General features: G+C 37.8%; 1 pseudogene; it reads right to left on the bottom strand.

Annotated features, from left to right (window-relative positions):
• Positions 1 to 7,752: 7,752 nt before the first annotated feature.
• LOC133832950 (small ribosomal subunit protein uS15-like) lies at positions 7,753 to 15,175 on the bottom strand (annotated as a pseudogene).
• Between the last annotated feature and the right edge of the window lie 332 nt (positions 15,176 to 15,507).

Below are 15,507 nucleotides of genomic sequence, written 5' to 3'. Positions count from 1 at the left end.
TCCATGATCCTCCGAAATCAAGTACACACGGATGTAGCATATCCTCTAAAATCTGAATCATACGCTCGGACTGCCTATCTGTCTGAGGATGAAAAGCTATACGAAGACTTAACTTAGTGCCCATAGCTTGCTATAAACTTCCCCAAAATCTTGACGTAAACACCGATCCTCTATCCGACACTATCATCTTGGGGATTCCATGCAACCGTACAATCTCTTGGATATAGATGTCTACATATTGGTCTGCCGTGTATGAAGTCTTAACAGGCAGGAAATGAGCCGAATTGGTTAGTCTATCTATTACTATCCAAGAAAAATCATGCTGCTTATTCGTCCTTGGCAGACTCGTCACGAAGTCCATAGCTATATCGTCCCACTTCCATTTTGGTACGCTAAGCGGTTGCAATAAGCCTACAAGCCGCTGATGCTTTGCTTTCACTTGCTGGCATATCAGACACTTAGATACATACTCTGCTATGTCCTTCTTCATCCCTGGCCACCAATATACTGCCTTAACATCATGAGTCATCTTGGTAGACCCATGGGTGAACTGAGTACGGGGTGCTGTGCGCTTCTTCTAGAATCGTCTTCTTAATACTTTGATCATTTGACATGCATACCCGATCCTTATATCTCAATAAACATTGGCTAGATATTGAGAAATCTGTAGCCTTGCCTTCTCTGACTGCAACCATGTGTGCTGCTAGTGTGTCATCATGTCTCTGACCAATCCGTATGTCCTCTAGCAGATTCGATTGGATAGACAAGTTAGCCAGCTTGCCTATAACTACTTTTATTCTGGCACTGATAAGCTCCTGCTGTAGCGGCTTTTCTATTCTGGCTAGAGCTGCCAAATTTCCATAACTCTCCCTACTAAGCGCATCGGCAACTACGTTTGCCTTTCCTGGGTGGTATAGGATTTCGCAGTCGTAATCCTTTACTAACTCCAACCACCTGCGCTGCCTCATGTTGAGTTCTTTCTGAGTAAAGAAGTACTTTAAACTCATGTGGTCTGTATAAATCTCGCACTGTTCTCCGTAAAGATAATGGCGCTAGATTTTTAATGCAAAGACCACCGCTGCCAACTCCATATCGTGAGTTGGATAGCGCTGCTCGTACTCCTTCAATCGTTGTGAGGCGTAGGCTATCACCTTGTCATTTTGCATCATCATGCAACCCAATCCTTGCTTTGATGCATCGCAGTAGACTACGAACTTATCGTTGGGTGTCGGTACACTGAGTACTGGTGCTGAGCAAAGCTTATCCTTAAGCAACTGGATGCTTTCTTCACACTTATCATTCTAGTTAAATCTTTGTTGTTTCCGGGTCAGGTTGGTGAGCGGAGTGGCTATCTTTGAAAAGCCCTCTACAAACTTCCTATAATAACCTGCTAACCCTAGAAAGCTTCTTACTTCAGATGCGTTCTTTGGTCTGGGCCGATCCTTCACGGCCTCTACCTTTGATGGGTCTACTATAACTCCGTCTTTCGATATAATGTGCCCAAGGAACGCCACTTGTGAAAGCCAAAATTCGCATTTCTTGAACTTGGCGCAGAGTTGATGCTCCCTCAATCGCATCAAGATAAACTTCAAATGTCCCTCGTGCTCTACTTCATCCTTGGAGTATACTAAGATATCGTCGATGAACACAACGACGAATTTATCTAAGTAATCATTGAAGACCCTATTCATTAAGTCCATAAATGCTGCTGGTGCATTGGTAAGACCAAAGGACATAACCAGGAACTCGTAATGTCCATAACGGGTCCTAAAGGCTGTCTTAGGAATATCTTCTCCCTTTACCTTGAGCTGATGATACCCAGATCGTAAATCGATCTTTGAAAACACAGTCGCACCTCGGAGTTGATCAAACAAGTCATCGATCCGAGGTAGCGGGTACTTGTTCTTAATCGTTACTTTGTTCAGCTCGCGATAGTCTATGCACATCCGCATACTTCCGTCCTTCTTCTTCACGAATAGCACCGGAGCTCCCCATGGAGAATGGCTCGGCCTAATAAAACCCAAGTCTAGGAGTTCTTGCAGCTGCGTCTTTAACTCCTTGAGTTCCGTAGGTGCCATCCGGTATGGTGCCTTAGAGATAGGCTCGGTGCCCGGTACTAATTCTATCGTTAAGTCTATTTCCCGAGTTGGCAGCAATCCTAGCAAGTCATCAGGAAATACCTCTGGAAATTCTTGTATAACACGGACATCTCCAACCTTAAGTGGTGTCTCCCTTTCCACATTTGTGATGTTGGCTAAGAACACTTGACATCCTTTCTCCATCATTCTCTGAGGTTTGAGAGATGATACTAACGGGGTGCGTAATCCTGAAGCTTGTCCCATGAAGCATAGTCTTTGGCCGTCGGGGGTCTCGAACATCACCTTCTTGCGTTTACAATCGATGGTTGTGCCATGCCGTGCTAGCCAGTCCATGCCTAGTATTACGTCGAAGTCTTTGATCACCAGTTCTATCAGGTCTCCTTTTAGTTCTATGTCCTCAATCTTGATCAATATGCCTCGTACTATCTGTGATGATAGAACTACTTTGCCCAAAGGCAACTCGGTTACAAACTTAGTTCTAAATCTTTCACAAGGTTTGTCTAGTCTTTCTATCATTCCTAACGAGATATACGAATGAGTGGCTCCCGAATCAAACAATACAGAGCATAAGTTATTGAGGATAAAAACCTGACCTGTGACCACCTTATTGCTAGCATCAGCCTCTCCTTGGGTTAAAGCAAAAACCCTAGCAGGAACCATCTTGTCGTCCTTCTTCCCTTTTGGCTTTCGCTGAGGACAATCTCTTTTCCGGTGTCCAGACCTGACCACAGCTAAAACATTCCTTTGTGTTTGCGTGGCATTCTCCAGGATGCTTCTTCTGACACTTAGCACATGGCGGGTATTCCACGTAGCCCGGCCTATTTCCCCCATTATTTATTCGTGCCCTTTTATCGATGTCAGATTGCTTGTTGTCAGGATGCCTTCTCTTCTTACCGTTACCATTGTTGCCTGACTGATTGTTGCCATTATAGTTGATGTTCCGACTGGTCTAAGGTTGACTCTGCTGTCTAGGTTCAGGCTTACCGGCTTCCTCTTTACTTACATTAGCCTGCAACCTTTCTACTTCTATTGCTGTCTCAAGAACGTCGGCATATGTAGTATTTCCCGGGTTTGCTAACTTAACCCCCATCTCGATTTTTGGTCGAAGTCCTCTAACAAATTTGTTCACCCTCAGAAAATCAGTTGGAACCATCTCAGATGCAAACTTAGCTAAGCGGTCGAACTGACGAGCATACTCTGCCACCGATAAATTTCCTTGCTTCAAATTGGCAAACTCCCCAACTCTGGAAGCGAGTACAATTGAATTGTAGTACTTTTTGTGGAACAGCTCCACAAATCGAGTCCATGTCATGGTGGCAACATCATGCGATTGCTGGACCAAGTCCCACCATATCCTGGCATCCTTCTTGAGCAATGACGAGACGTAGGATATGCGGTCCGCATTACTGAGATTCATGTGCGTCAGAATCGGCTCCACGTTCCTTAGCCACTCTTCTGCCTCAAAGGGGTCTGTAGTCCCTTCGTAGTTTGGAGCGTGCTGTTTCCGAAACCTCTCATACACTGGCTTCATATTCGGTACTGGATATGGCGCGTAGTTCGCCAATGACCATCCCCCATGAGACTACCTCATCGTTAATTCGTAAGGTGGCTAACCCTTCTAGGGCTGTTGACTATAGGCCAATTGCTTGCTGCTCTACATTGTACAAGTGCATGGCTAAGCTGTTATGTAAGAGGCTAGCTGTTGTTCTCCTTGATCTTGTTCAGGCTAACCAAGGAGCATTTGTTAAAGGTCGCACCATTGCCCATAATATAATGATATTTCAAGATCTTGCCAAAAACTATGGGAGGTCATCTACATCATCGAGGTGTGCTATCAAAATAGATCTTAGTAAGGCCTATGATACGGTTGATTGGGACTTTCTTGAGGATCTTTTAAATGCTCTTAGTTTTCCTAAGAAATTCATCGGTTGGGTAATGTCTTGTGTTAGAAGTACATCTTATTCTCTTGTGATAAATGGTAGATTGCTGGATTACAACGTATCCATTGCTTCAAATTCAATTTTCGAACACTCGATTTCGTTTTCAGAGTGGTTGAGGCTTCTATTATTTTTGTATGATATTTTTTTTCGAATGGGTGTCTCTATCTATTGGTGGGGAGGTATATGAAGGAACGAAATAGTGGATTGAGTAATGAAAGCTCGAAGACAAAGAGAACCGGGCTTTCATCATGAAGTATTTCAAACTCAAGATTTGGTTACTAAAAAGCTTGTCTCCTTCGCCGGAGACTGCAAATGATGGGAATCCTATCGATAAAGAAGAGGCATAGGCATTGCCTCTCGATCCAATCCGTCTTCCCTGGCCTCCCCAACACACTCTTGATACGAAAGAAACCTCCCGCCATAGAGAAGATATCTAAAATCCAAGGCAAGTTTAAAGGGGAGATAGGGCTGAGACAAGGCGACCCCATGTCTCCTTTGTTGTTTGTCCTTATCATGGAGTATTTAACAAGAAGTTTAAAATGCACAGCTCTTACTTCCCCTTTTAGATTTCATCCTATGTGCAAAAGTCTTAAGCTAATTAACTTGTGTTTTGCGGATGATTTGCTTGTCTTTTGTAAAGGTTCTCTCCAAGCTGTTAGAAGTGTCAAGGTAGTTCTGGAAGACTTTGCTTCTATTTCAGGTCTGTCCATTAATATAGGGAAATCTCAAATATATTTTGGTGGTGTCCCGAGCATTGAAAGAACCAGAATTGCTCAAGATATAAATCTTTCAGAGGGAACCTTTCCTCTTAATTATCTTGGGGTTTCCATGAGGCCTACTAAGTGGAAACATGCTGATTGTGAGGTGATTATTCAGAAATATAGGTTAAAGATTCAGAATTGGGAGAGTAGACATCTCTCCTTCGCTGGTAGGATTCAGCTCATCAATTCAGTTTTACTTGGGCTTCGAAATTATTGGATGACCATTTTTGTCTTGCCTCAGAGCATTGTTAAGGAAATTGAGAAGTTATGTAGGGGATTTCTGTGGGGATCTTCAGGGCAGAGAAGTAAGATGCACATCCCTTCTTGGCACGAGGTTTGTCTCCCTAAAGCCTATGGAGGGCTAGGATTTAGAGATGGTGCTAACTGGAACCGTTCTGTTTTAGCTAAATATATTTGGGCATTATCAGCCAAACCAGATTTGCTTTGGGTCAAATGGATAAATTCCATTTATTTGAAAGGTGTTAACATTTGGAGCTATGAATTGAAAGGCGACTGCAGCTGGTATTGGAGAGAGCTCTGTCGAATCAAGGATCACTTTGGTCCTGTTGCCATAATTTCTGCTGGTGTTCAAGGAAAATTTCAGTCAAGCAGATTGTATAATAGTCTGTTGGTCCAGCAAAGGGTTGAGTATCATAGGACTGTTTGGAGTAAGCTAATTCTTCCTAAACATAGATTTATGTTATGGCAGGTGGTTAACTCCCATCTTCTAACCAGGGACAACCTCAGAAAGATGCATATTCAGATTGCTTCAGGCTTGTGTCCGATTTGTGAGAGCTGTAATGAGAGTCACTCTAATCTGTTTTTTGATTGCAATCTTTCTTCTCAATTGGTTAGAAGCATCTTCAATTGGCTGGGGTTTGTGGCTTGGCCTTTGGAGTTTAATAGCTGGTTGGTTTGGCTGGCTAGAGCCCGAATTGGTGCTAAGCCTGATGTTTTTAATATGATTTTTGCAGCAGTCATTTACTGTTTGTGGAAGAATAGAAATAGATGTATATATGACTGTTATTCCTCATCTGTTTTGAGTCTAGTTCAGGAAGTTAAATATACAACTAAGTATAGGCTTTACAAAGTGTATAGGAATCAACTTTTGTCTCAAGATCAAATGTTCATTAGACATATTCTTTGTAATTAGTTGTTGCTGGTTGTTCTGTGTTTCAGCTGGTGCCTCTGCCTGAGGTGTAACTGGGCTGTATGTTTGTATTGGTTCTTTGTTCAATGAAGTATTTCTTTTCTTCTTGACCAAAAAAAAAACAACATTAGAAGGCTACAGACACTTGCAGCAGAATGACTTGCATTTTCTAGTCCCTGCATAATAGGTTGGAAATGCTCTTCTATTTGGGAGAAAGTGAGAATTCACAGAGTTAACACTGTAAGTTCTAACAAGGAATACACTTAAAAAAGATACTCATATTACAAAAACACAAAGAATATAGAAAGTACCAACATGCTCTAGATATTGGATACGATCAAAATGGGACAAATCTCAAACTTCATTTAGAATAATTTATGCTCTTTCACCCAGAAGCTGGGTGCCAACAACACCTTTTCCCTTATCATACTTCTCATTACAGCAGTCGTCGATTTGTGAGTGAGACAGTGCGAACTAGAAGAGTTGATACAATAAAACCATAAAATTCATGAAATTACTTGTTACGAGTTGAAGGTCAAAATAATGTTTTTAGGTGCTATTTGGGTTATTAATAACTTAAAAATCTGTTTTAAAAAGCCCCAAAAGAAGCCTAGGCTTATAACCCCTAACTTGATATGTGTCTCTAATTTTTAAAATTGAATATATAGGGGAAGCAAGCCCAACCCAGGAGTGTGAACACACTATACAGGAGAATGGATGTGCAGATGTGGAAATGGGAACTGCAGAGCAAGAACAAAGAAGAAACAGGAAGTAGAGAAAAAAAAGAAAGAAAGGAATACGCAAAGGAAGGATTGGCTGTGATACCAAGTTAATTCAAGAATGTAAATGGAGAAAAGGGAGCTCTAAATAAGATTTTGAGACTCAGGCAAATCTTATTTATATATAGAACTTTACAACTGTAACAATACACAACATAGAAGTAGATGGAAGTTGTAACAGTATAACTGAATACAATCGAAGCTAACAAAACTAGCAAACCAGAAACATAAAACTAATCATGTAACATTACATTGTCTAACAATATATACATATATTGTTATCTTATTGGAAAGCTTCCACTTTTCACCCTTGAATTTATAAAATTATGGTCCCAGATAACCAGTGGTAAAGGCTATTCAATAAAAACAAACAAGCATCAGTGGATTCATTACAAAAACTAGTATATAATCTTATCCCAACTTAATCCACAAAACCCATTTAAGTGAAGAAGAATACCCCACAAAGATAAAAAGGAGTGGAACTTTAACATATGAATATGATAGAAACAGAGAATCTTCTCTCACACCCGCAAAACAAATCCAAAAGTAATTCGTTGAAGCTCACCATCAAAACCCAGCCAACTCCTAAGTGGACTCCTAAACACAACTATATGATCAATAACACTCTCATTTCATTCATTTCATTTATACCAACAATTAAAATTACTCATTTTTTGCCCCCAAAAATAAATGTTTATGCTCTCTTGTAAACAAAATGATTGGCTGAACCTTAACTCTTTTTTAACTTTACATTGAGTTTTTCATATTAATTTTTCTATTTCAAGTAAATAGGCATGCTGAATCTAATAAATAAAATTTTCTACATAAGCCTTCCTTAGTTCAGAAAAAGTTAGTCTAATAAATAAAAGCTTGAGCAGATACTACTCAGATCTTCTATTCGCTTCTATTTTATCTAATAAATAAAAGAAATAGTTCAATTCTCTAATAAACGAATGGATACAAAGAATAGCATTTTTATTAACAAGTTATAGACTAGTAGACCTGGAGAAACAAAAGTACTTACTACTTCCAAACGGGAGGAAGCTTCTTGGTCTTCTTGTAGTAACGTGCAAGTCTGTGAATCCTGCTCTCAACCAAAATCAATCAAAACTTGGAATCCTTGTCCTTCCTGTTCCTCTCGAGATGCTTCCTAATAGAGACTGTCTTCTTAATAAGATGGTACAGATCTTCAGGAATTTCAGGGGCAAGACCTAACAAACAAAACCAATTTTATAAAAACAAAGACATCCAATCAACCAAGACATATAGATAAGTCATCACCCAACCAAAGGCTACACGCCCTTAATCATTCAATAATCGTATTAAGATAATCAAACAAGAAAAACAATCAAAGGCTACATTATCTTTACATTTTCTCTTATCTTATTTTTCTCGTGTTATTATGTTGATGGATTAACAATCGTTGAATTAAATAGTATATGAAAGGCATTTTGTGTGGGAGTTTTACACATAATTTATACATAAAAAAATGACAAAGAGAGACCAATAAATAAAAGTACTACTAACAGACAAGGCCACTATACTGTGTCCCCAAACTCCCTTCTTACAAGTTTAGACAGAAAAGAATGCTCAAGTGCAGAGATAACTACTGCCTAAAACTCTTGTAAGATTCTGTTACATTTTCACTATCCCCCCATTCAAGTGTCTCCCAACATTATATATTGAAATGCCGACATCTTCTAATGAATGGAAAAACCTTGCAGCCTCATTTGATTAAAATTCCCTACAATTAAACATGGAAAAGCTTGTTTAAAAAAAAGTCACAAATCACCCAACCAAAGGCTACATGCCCTTAATCATTCAATAACCGTATTAAGATACTCAAACAATAAAAACAACCAGCTCAACTACCCTATAATCCTAATTACCCAAAATTAAACAAATGAAAACCATAAAAATTAATTACTCCCTTCGCTCATTCAAATATTTAGCAAATAGTTAACTAGACCTAATGTTCTTCCACCAAAAAAAAACCAATGAAATGGGTCGACAATGACTGAAGATAAGGCTCAACATTGATTGGAAATAAGGTTCTACTCTTGAGCTCATAAAACAAAACTTTAAGAATGATTACCATGGGCCTTGAGAACACGCAAGATCTTGCTTCCAGTAACACTCTTAACCTGAGCAATAACGTGAGAGTCACGAAGAATCACACCGATCTGAGATGGAGTAAGACCCTTCTTTGCAAACTTGCAAATGTTCTCCTCCACCTAACACCATCATACTAAAAATAAGCTTGTTAATAGAAATTTCATATCCCAACCTAGAGAAGGTCACGAGAGATTTATGGAGATTCAATAAGATCTAAAATGAAATATACTTACCTGGCTCGCCAAGACCGAAGAGAAAGAGCGAAACTGAGAAGCCCAATGACTGGAAATGGATTGACCGAGAGATAGAGAAAGACGAGAGAGAGATAGGAGATTTGAGGGATGGAGGAGATTTGAAGCAGGGATGGAGGAGACTGAAGCAGGGATTGAGTTCGGAGACACCGTACGTAGCCGAAGAAGAAAACGGGTGAGTCCATATCGAAGAAGGAATTAGTCTGAAAAAAAAATATAAGTGGCGGGCTCCCAAAATAAATTACCGCCCTTTTTTCTATTACTTTGCCACATATAATACTTTTTCATTAGTATTATATTCATATGTTATGAAAAGGGGTATTTGGTGCAGTGATTTGCTCTACCTTAGCGTAGAATTGGTTGAACTTATAAATACTTTACGTTTGTTGAACCTATTTATATATTTGAGGTAATTTTATCTGTCAAATGTTAATAGCCAGAGCACCTATTGTATTATTTTGAATCTGCCACAAAAAATCTTGGATTTGATAGGACTCGAAAGGGTTCTTATTTGTTTGGGTCACTTCTAAGTGGCAATGCTACTTTAGCATTTGGTTCAGACTGGCCTATAAGTTTATTGGTCTATGCTTAGGGATTTTACAGCTTCTCTCTCTCAAGTATTCACCTACAGTTAATTCATTCTCACAACCAATCTGATTTGTCTTAGGTTGCAGACATAAATCCTTTAGGTAGTATCAGAACAGCGATGACTAGAAAATCTCCTGCATGGGAAAGTGCATGGAATCCTTATGAAAGTATTTCGATGAGTGATGCAATAAAGGCGTAAGTGAAAAAATAATGTTTGTTCTTTTTCATTTTCTCTATTTTGGGTATATTAGGATAAGAGAACATAGGATGTTTTATTTATAAGTAGTACTAATCAGCTCGACAAAATGATTATGAAAAAATAACTAATTAATGTTTTAATGTTCCATACGGGACAAAGCAAGACATTGGATAGATATATGGTTGTTTAACACAAAAGATTTTGTTTGATTTTCTGATCTTTGTAGAGATTGGCAGTATTTTGTGTAATGTTTATGCTGACAGTCTTGCTTCTGAGTTTACTAGGAGATTTTCCTAGTGTTTTGCTTCTTAGCAGTTTGTATCATGGGGTGATTTGTTTTTAAGTCCCACATTTTCCTTTTATTAATTTCCATTAATATTACAAGTAGTGGTGTTTTGTTTAATTTTTTTTTATCAGTATTTCATGTCTATTTTTCTTAATTCCAGTCATTATTTTTTCTTCATTAATATAAGGTTATAAATTATGTTGGGCCTGAAATTGACTTCTGTATAAACTTAATATGAATTATACCATGAATATACATTGATCTTAAAACATTTTTTTGTCGTGTTTTGACCTGAGAAAACTAATAGTCGATTTAAAAATATATGTTTGACAGTTCATAGATTTATTTTTTATGTATAGACTTTGTCGTACATTGTTTGTATCATGTGTTATAAAGTATGCACGTACGAATTTATTTATAGAAGGAAATAAACAAGAAAATATAATAATCATGACAACTGTATGTATGATATACTAAAATAGTAGATTGCCCAAATCGTTAAAGAAGTTCCAATTGAAGATGTCTTCATTGATATAATTTCTCAATTGAAGTGATTGTAATTTGTAGCACTAACTAAAAAGAGTTAGCAAAAACAATTTTGTACACCATATACTTATTCTCCTTTTTAGAAAAGAGAGAATTGTTTGATTACTGAAAAATTTGTGAATAGAAAGTGAAATTTGACTCCACTCTCCATTTGTTTGAAATTTGGCATCTATGGGCTGAAACCTGTTTACAAAATCATTTTTTAGTACATAAATCTCTTTGAGAAGAAGATTATTTTCAATATTTTTTTACAAAAAGTTTTTTTTTTAAAAAAGCCATGGGAAATATTAAGTTGCACAATAGTTTTATCAAAATGAGCAATAAAAATCAAACAAAAACTCTGTTCTATTTTGTTAAGTTTCGATTTTATCTTGCATTTGTCTTCCAGAAACAAGAACTTCAAAATTTGACAGAGGTTACTCATGATCATATCAATTATTAAAGAATGATTTCTTCAACATTTGAGTCCTTGTTATTACTTTTACTGCTGCAATGTACTCCCTAATTGAAACTACTCATATACTTTTTTTGTCTTTTCCAATGTTTAATATGCAACATTGAGCCATTGATCTTATAAACAAGAAGAATGAGAGAGAGATGTTTATAAAGCTCTATTGTAAGACAAAGTAGTTAAGTTAGATATTTATGTTATGATCAAGCAAGGTTAACTTTGTTAAGTCTTTTGTTATATAATTCTAACTTTGATAAATGTTTGGCTTCAAAAAGTTCCATTTTGATAAAATGTTTGGTTTGGAAAAGTTCCTAAACTCTGGCCACTAAGCAGATTTTATATTTATAAGCCATATACGAACAATGCAGAATATGACCATGGACTATATTCTCACAAAATATATATTGAGAGAAAAATTAATAATATGATAACCATATATACCCAAAAATTAATATATAAAAGAATTTTTTTTACTTATTGTATCATTTAATTTTAATTTTGTATTAATCTTTTAGGTATTGATTATATTCTTTAGGTTGTGGATCGAATTGGCAAGGAGCATTGCAAAGTTAATTAACTTGATTATTAATTGCAAGAGGTACGGAAGTATGTTCTCTTAACTCTTTTATTAATATCATACAAATGTTAGAGGAGTTTGAATATCTTAAATATTTATTCGTAGAGGAGTAGGTTCTGAGAATAAAATTGTGTGTTGCAGTGATAACGGAAGGTTGAAAACTTGCGTGTCCTAGAGAAGTAGGTTCTGGAAAATTTGTTTGTGTGTTGTGGTGATATAAGGAAGAAAACTTATTGTGTGTTGTTTGAATTTTTTTACTTTGTATTGATAGATGGTTAGGTAACCTTTATATGGGAAATGATGTCAGATTTTATCTAGAATTACGTATTATCTTCTTACAAATAAATTGTGTTTGCTTGAATTGGTTTGATTATATTGATAGATATCTCACCTGGGGTGTGATAGATAATTTGTCCTAACTATGCAATGCTTACTATACGAGAAGTTGTTGGTTCAACAGTTGCATGGCCTTCTCAAAAGGTTATTCCAAGAGGTATATATTTGGTTATTTGATTATATAAATGCTTGTTCAACATTAACTGATATGCAATCCAAGATTATGATAGTATTATTTGATTGATTTGATAGGGAAGATGAGAAAGACAAAATGATAACGGGGCCAATTTGAATTAATATTATGCACAATTTAATTAAAGTTCTAAGGTCACTTGAGTATAGATAGTTGTAGTAATGTGTGTAATATAATAACTTGTTTATTATTAAAACTCAATTATTGTAAATTTGGTTATGCGTCATGATATTATTGACTATTTTAGATGAATGATATGATATTTCATGACCTCATTAGTTTTTCTTTTATGTTTTATTTACCAGATTAACCAAGTGAAGTGCAAAAGAAATTTTTATTTGGAAGGCTTTGGTGTGCTGACATTTGGAAGATCATGAATTCCTACCTTTACTTTTGAATATGTAACTGTTTAAGACTATTTTGTTGACTATTGTGAGAATGTTTTGTTTATGTTAATTAGGCAGTGTTTAATATCTTAAGACTTTTGGATTGTTTTTTTAGATAATCTTGCATGTATTTTGACACAATTATTTAGTTATATGTGTTATGAACCATATAATTGGTACTCAAAAATATATTTGTACAATGTTAAGGGTGTCTTAAGTATATTAAATGAAGCGGGTTTGAATTAAAGCAAGAAAAAATAATTATAATGTATAGGTTTATATAATAATAATTCAAGCTTATCCAAATATTAGAATAATAAAAAATGTGTTATTGTATCTTTTACAATAACACTAGTTTATAAGCATAAAATTATGTTATGCAAAATATTTTCTATAATGCAGAAAGTGTGTTATTATAAAGTGTATCATAACACTACTTTATAAGTACAAAAAAGTGTTATATAATCTATTTATAAACAGCATAATGAAATACATATCTAACTATTAAAATAACACAACAAAAGTGTTATCATAGGCTATACCATAACACATGTCTATAACTATGGAAAAGTGTTATGTAAAGTGCTCCGACCCACAATAACACCGCTTTCCTTAACACATAAAAAAGTGTTATGGTATATATTTGATGATACTTTTTTGGTCTTATTGAAAGTATTTTTTCTTGTAGTGCATTCTTCAACCTACTCCAAGGAGGGTAGAAGTTTGAATGGACGGAGGAATGTGAGCAAGCGTTCCAGCAGTTGAAGGCTCATATGGCAAAGTCTCCCATCCTGTCAAAACTCGTGGATAGAGAACCCCTCCTACTCTACATGGCTGTCTCTGAGAATGCCATTAGTGCAACCTTAGTCTGCGAGGAATACCGTGTCTAGCACCCTGTGTACTATGTAAGCAAAAGACTCCTCAGAGTAGAGTCTAGATACCCGCTCATGGAGAAACTGACCTTTTGCCTGATGGTAGCATCTTAGAAGCTAAGGACATATTTCCACCCGCATCCCATCAAGGTCCTCACGACCCATCCCATATGACAAGTCCTAAAATATCCGGAGTTGTCCAGGAGACTCTTGAAGTGGGTTGTCGAATTTAGTCAGTTTGACATCACTTATCCCCCAAGGACTGCCATAAAGGGGCAGGCACTGGAAGATTTCATCACTGAGTGCACGGGAAATCATGAAGGACCTAGGAGCGTCCCGATGGATGGGTCCGCTTGGAAGCTGTATATAGATGTATTGTCGAATGAAAATGGTGCCGAAGCATGCCTCATTTTGGTATCCCCTAAAGGAAACATGGTCCACAATGCCCTAAGATTTGGGTTCGACGCCTCCAACAATGAAGTAGAGTATGAGGCGTTGATTCCTGGACTTAGAGTTGTACTCGAGCTTAAGGCCGAGGGCCTCGAGATTTTCAGTAACTCGCAACTGGTAGTTAATCAGGTACTCAGGGAGTACCAGGCTCAAGGAACGAAAATGGCCGCTTACCTAGAAAAGACCCAAGAGATGCTGCATGACTTCAGAAAATTCATAACTCGACAAGTGCCACGGGAACAAAACTCGAACACTGACACCCTGGACAAGCTTGCAACCACCAAGGATGTGAACCTGATCAATGTATTCCCCATCGAATACTTATCTTCTCAAAGCATCTCAGCTCCCGTAGAGGAGGAATCAATCCAGTCCCAAGACGGATGGATAGAGCCCATAGTGAAATATCTCGCCTCAAGGGAGTTGCCGCAGGACAAGAAAGTAGCTCGAAAGCTACTTTACCAGGCGCCTCAGTATATTATCATGGATGACAAGTTGTATAGGCAAGGATCTTCATTGCCCCTGATACGGTGCATGTCTAAGCAAGAAGCTACTATGATGCTCCGAGAAGTGCATGAGGGTTTTTGCAGGAACCACGCTGGGGGGCAAAGCCTCGCCAAGAAGATCTTGAGACAAGGATACTTTTGGCCCACCATGAAAAGAGATGCGATGTACTATGTGAAGAAGTGTGACAAGTGCCAAGGCTTTGAGAACATACCTTGAGCTCCTCCAAATGAACTAACTCAAATGACAAGTCCTTGGCCCTTTTCGGTCTGGGGCATCGACCTTATCGGGTCACTACCCACGGGAAAAAAAGGAGTTAAGTATGCGATAGTGGAAGTTGACTACTCCACGAAGTGGGTCAAGGCCATACCACTCGCTACTATCACGTCCAAGAAGGCTCTAGATTTCGTCATCAAGAACATTGTTTGTCGCTACGGGATACCTAGGAAGATAGTCTTCGACAACAATCTGCTATTCGACAGTGAGGTGTTCACAGACTTCTTTCAGTGGCATGGGGTTATGAAAAGCTTTTCCTTCGTCTCCCACCCACTAGAAAATGAGCAGGTTGAAGCAGTCAACAAAACGCTCAAAGCCACTTGAAGAAAAGGCTTGAACAAGCGAAAGGCACTTGGTCTAAGGAGCTACCTAGAGCATTGTGGAGTTACCGCACCACTACCAAGACCTCCACTGGCCATTCGCCATTCTCAATGGCCTATGGGTATGAGGCCATGCTCCCATTTAAGACAGCAATCTCCACAAACCACACTTTACTCCGAGAGTCCCTGGACCTTGTGGAAAAGCTCTGTGAAGCTTCTCATCTTTGAGTAACGTCCTACCAGTAGAAAGTGGCCAGGTATTTCAACTATAAAGTAATGGATAGAAAATTTGGGGTTAGAGATCTAGTGTTGCAAAGAGTTTTCTTATCCACCCAAGACCCCGGTGCGGGAGTGCTGGGACCCAACTAGGAGGGCTCATACCAAGTCGAGAGTGTTGTATGTCAGGGGACATACAAATTAGCCCGACTAAA

This window comes from Humulus lupulus, chromosome 4 (genome assembly GCF_963169125.1).
Source record: "Humulus lupulus chromosome 4, drHumLupu1.1, whole genome shotgun sequence".
NCBI classification, from domain to species: Eukaryota; Viridiplantae; Streptophyta; class Magnoliopsida; order Rosales; family Cannabaceae; genus Humulus; species Humulus lupulus.
The sequence above is the reverse complement of the archived record's forward strand: the minus strand, read 5'-3'. Positions and strand labels throughout refer to the sequence as shown.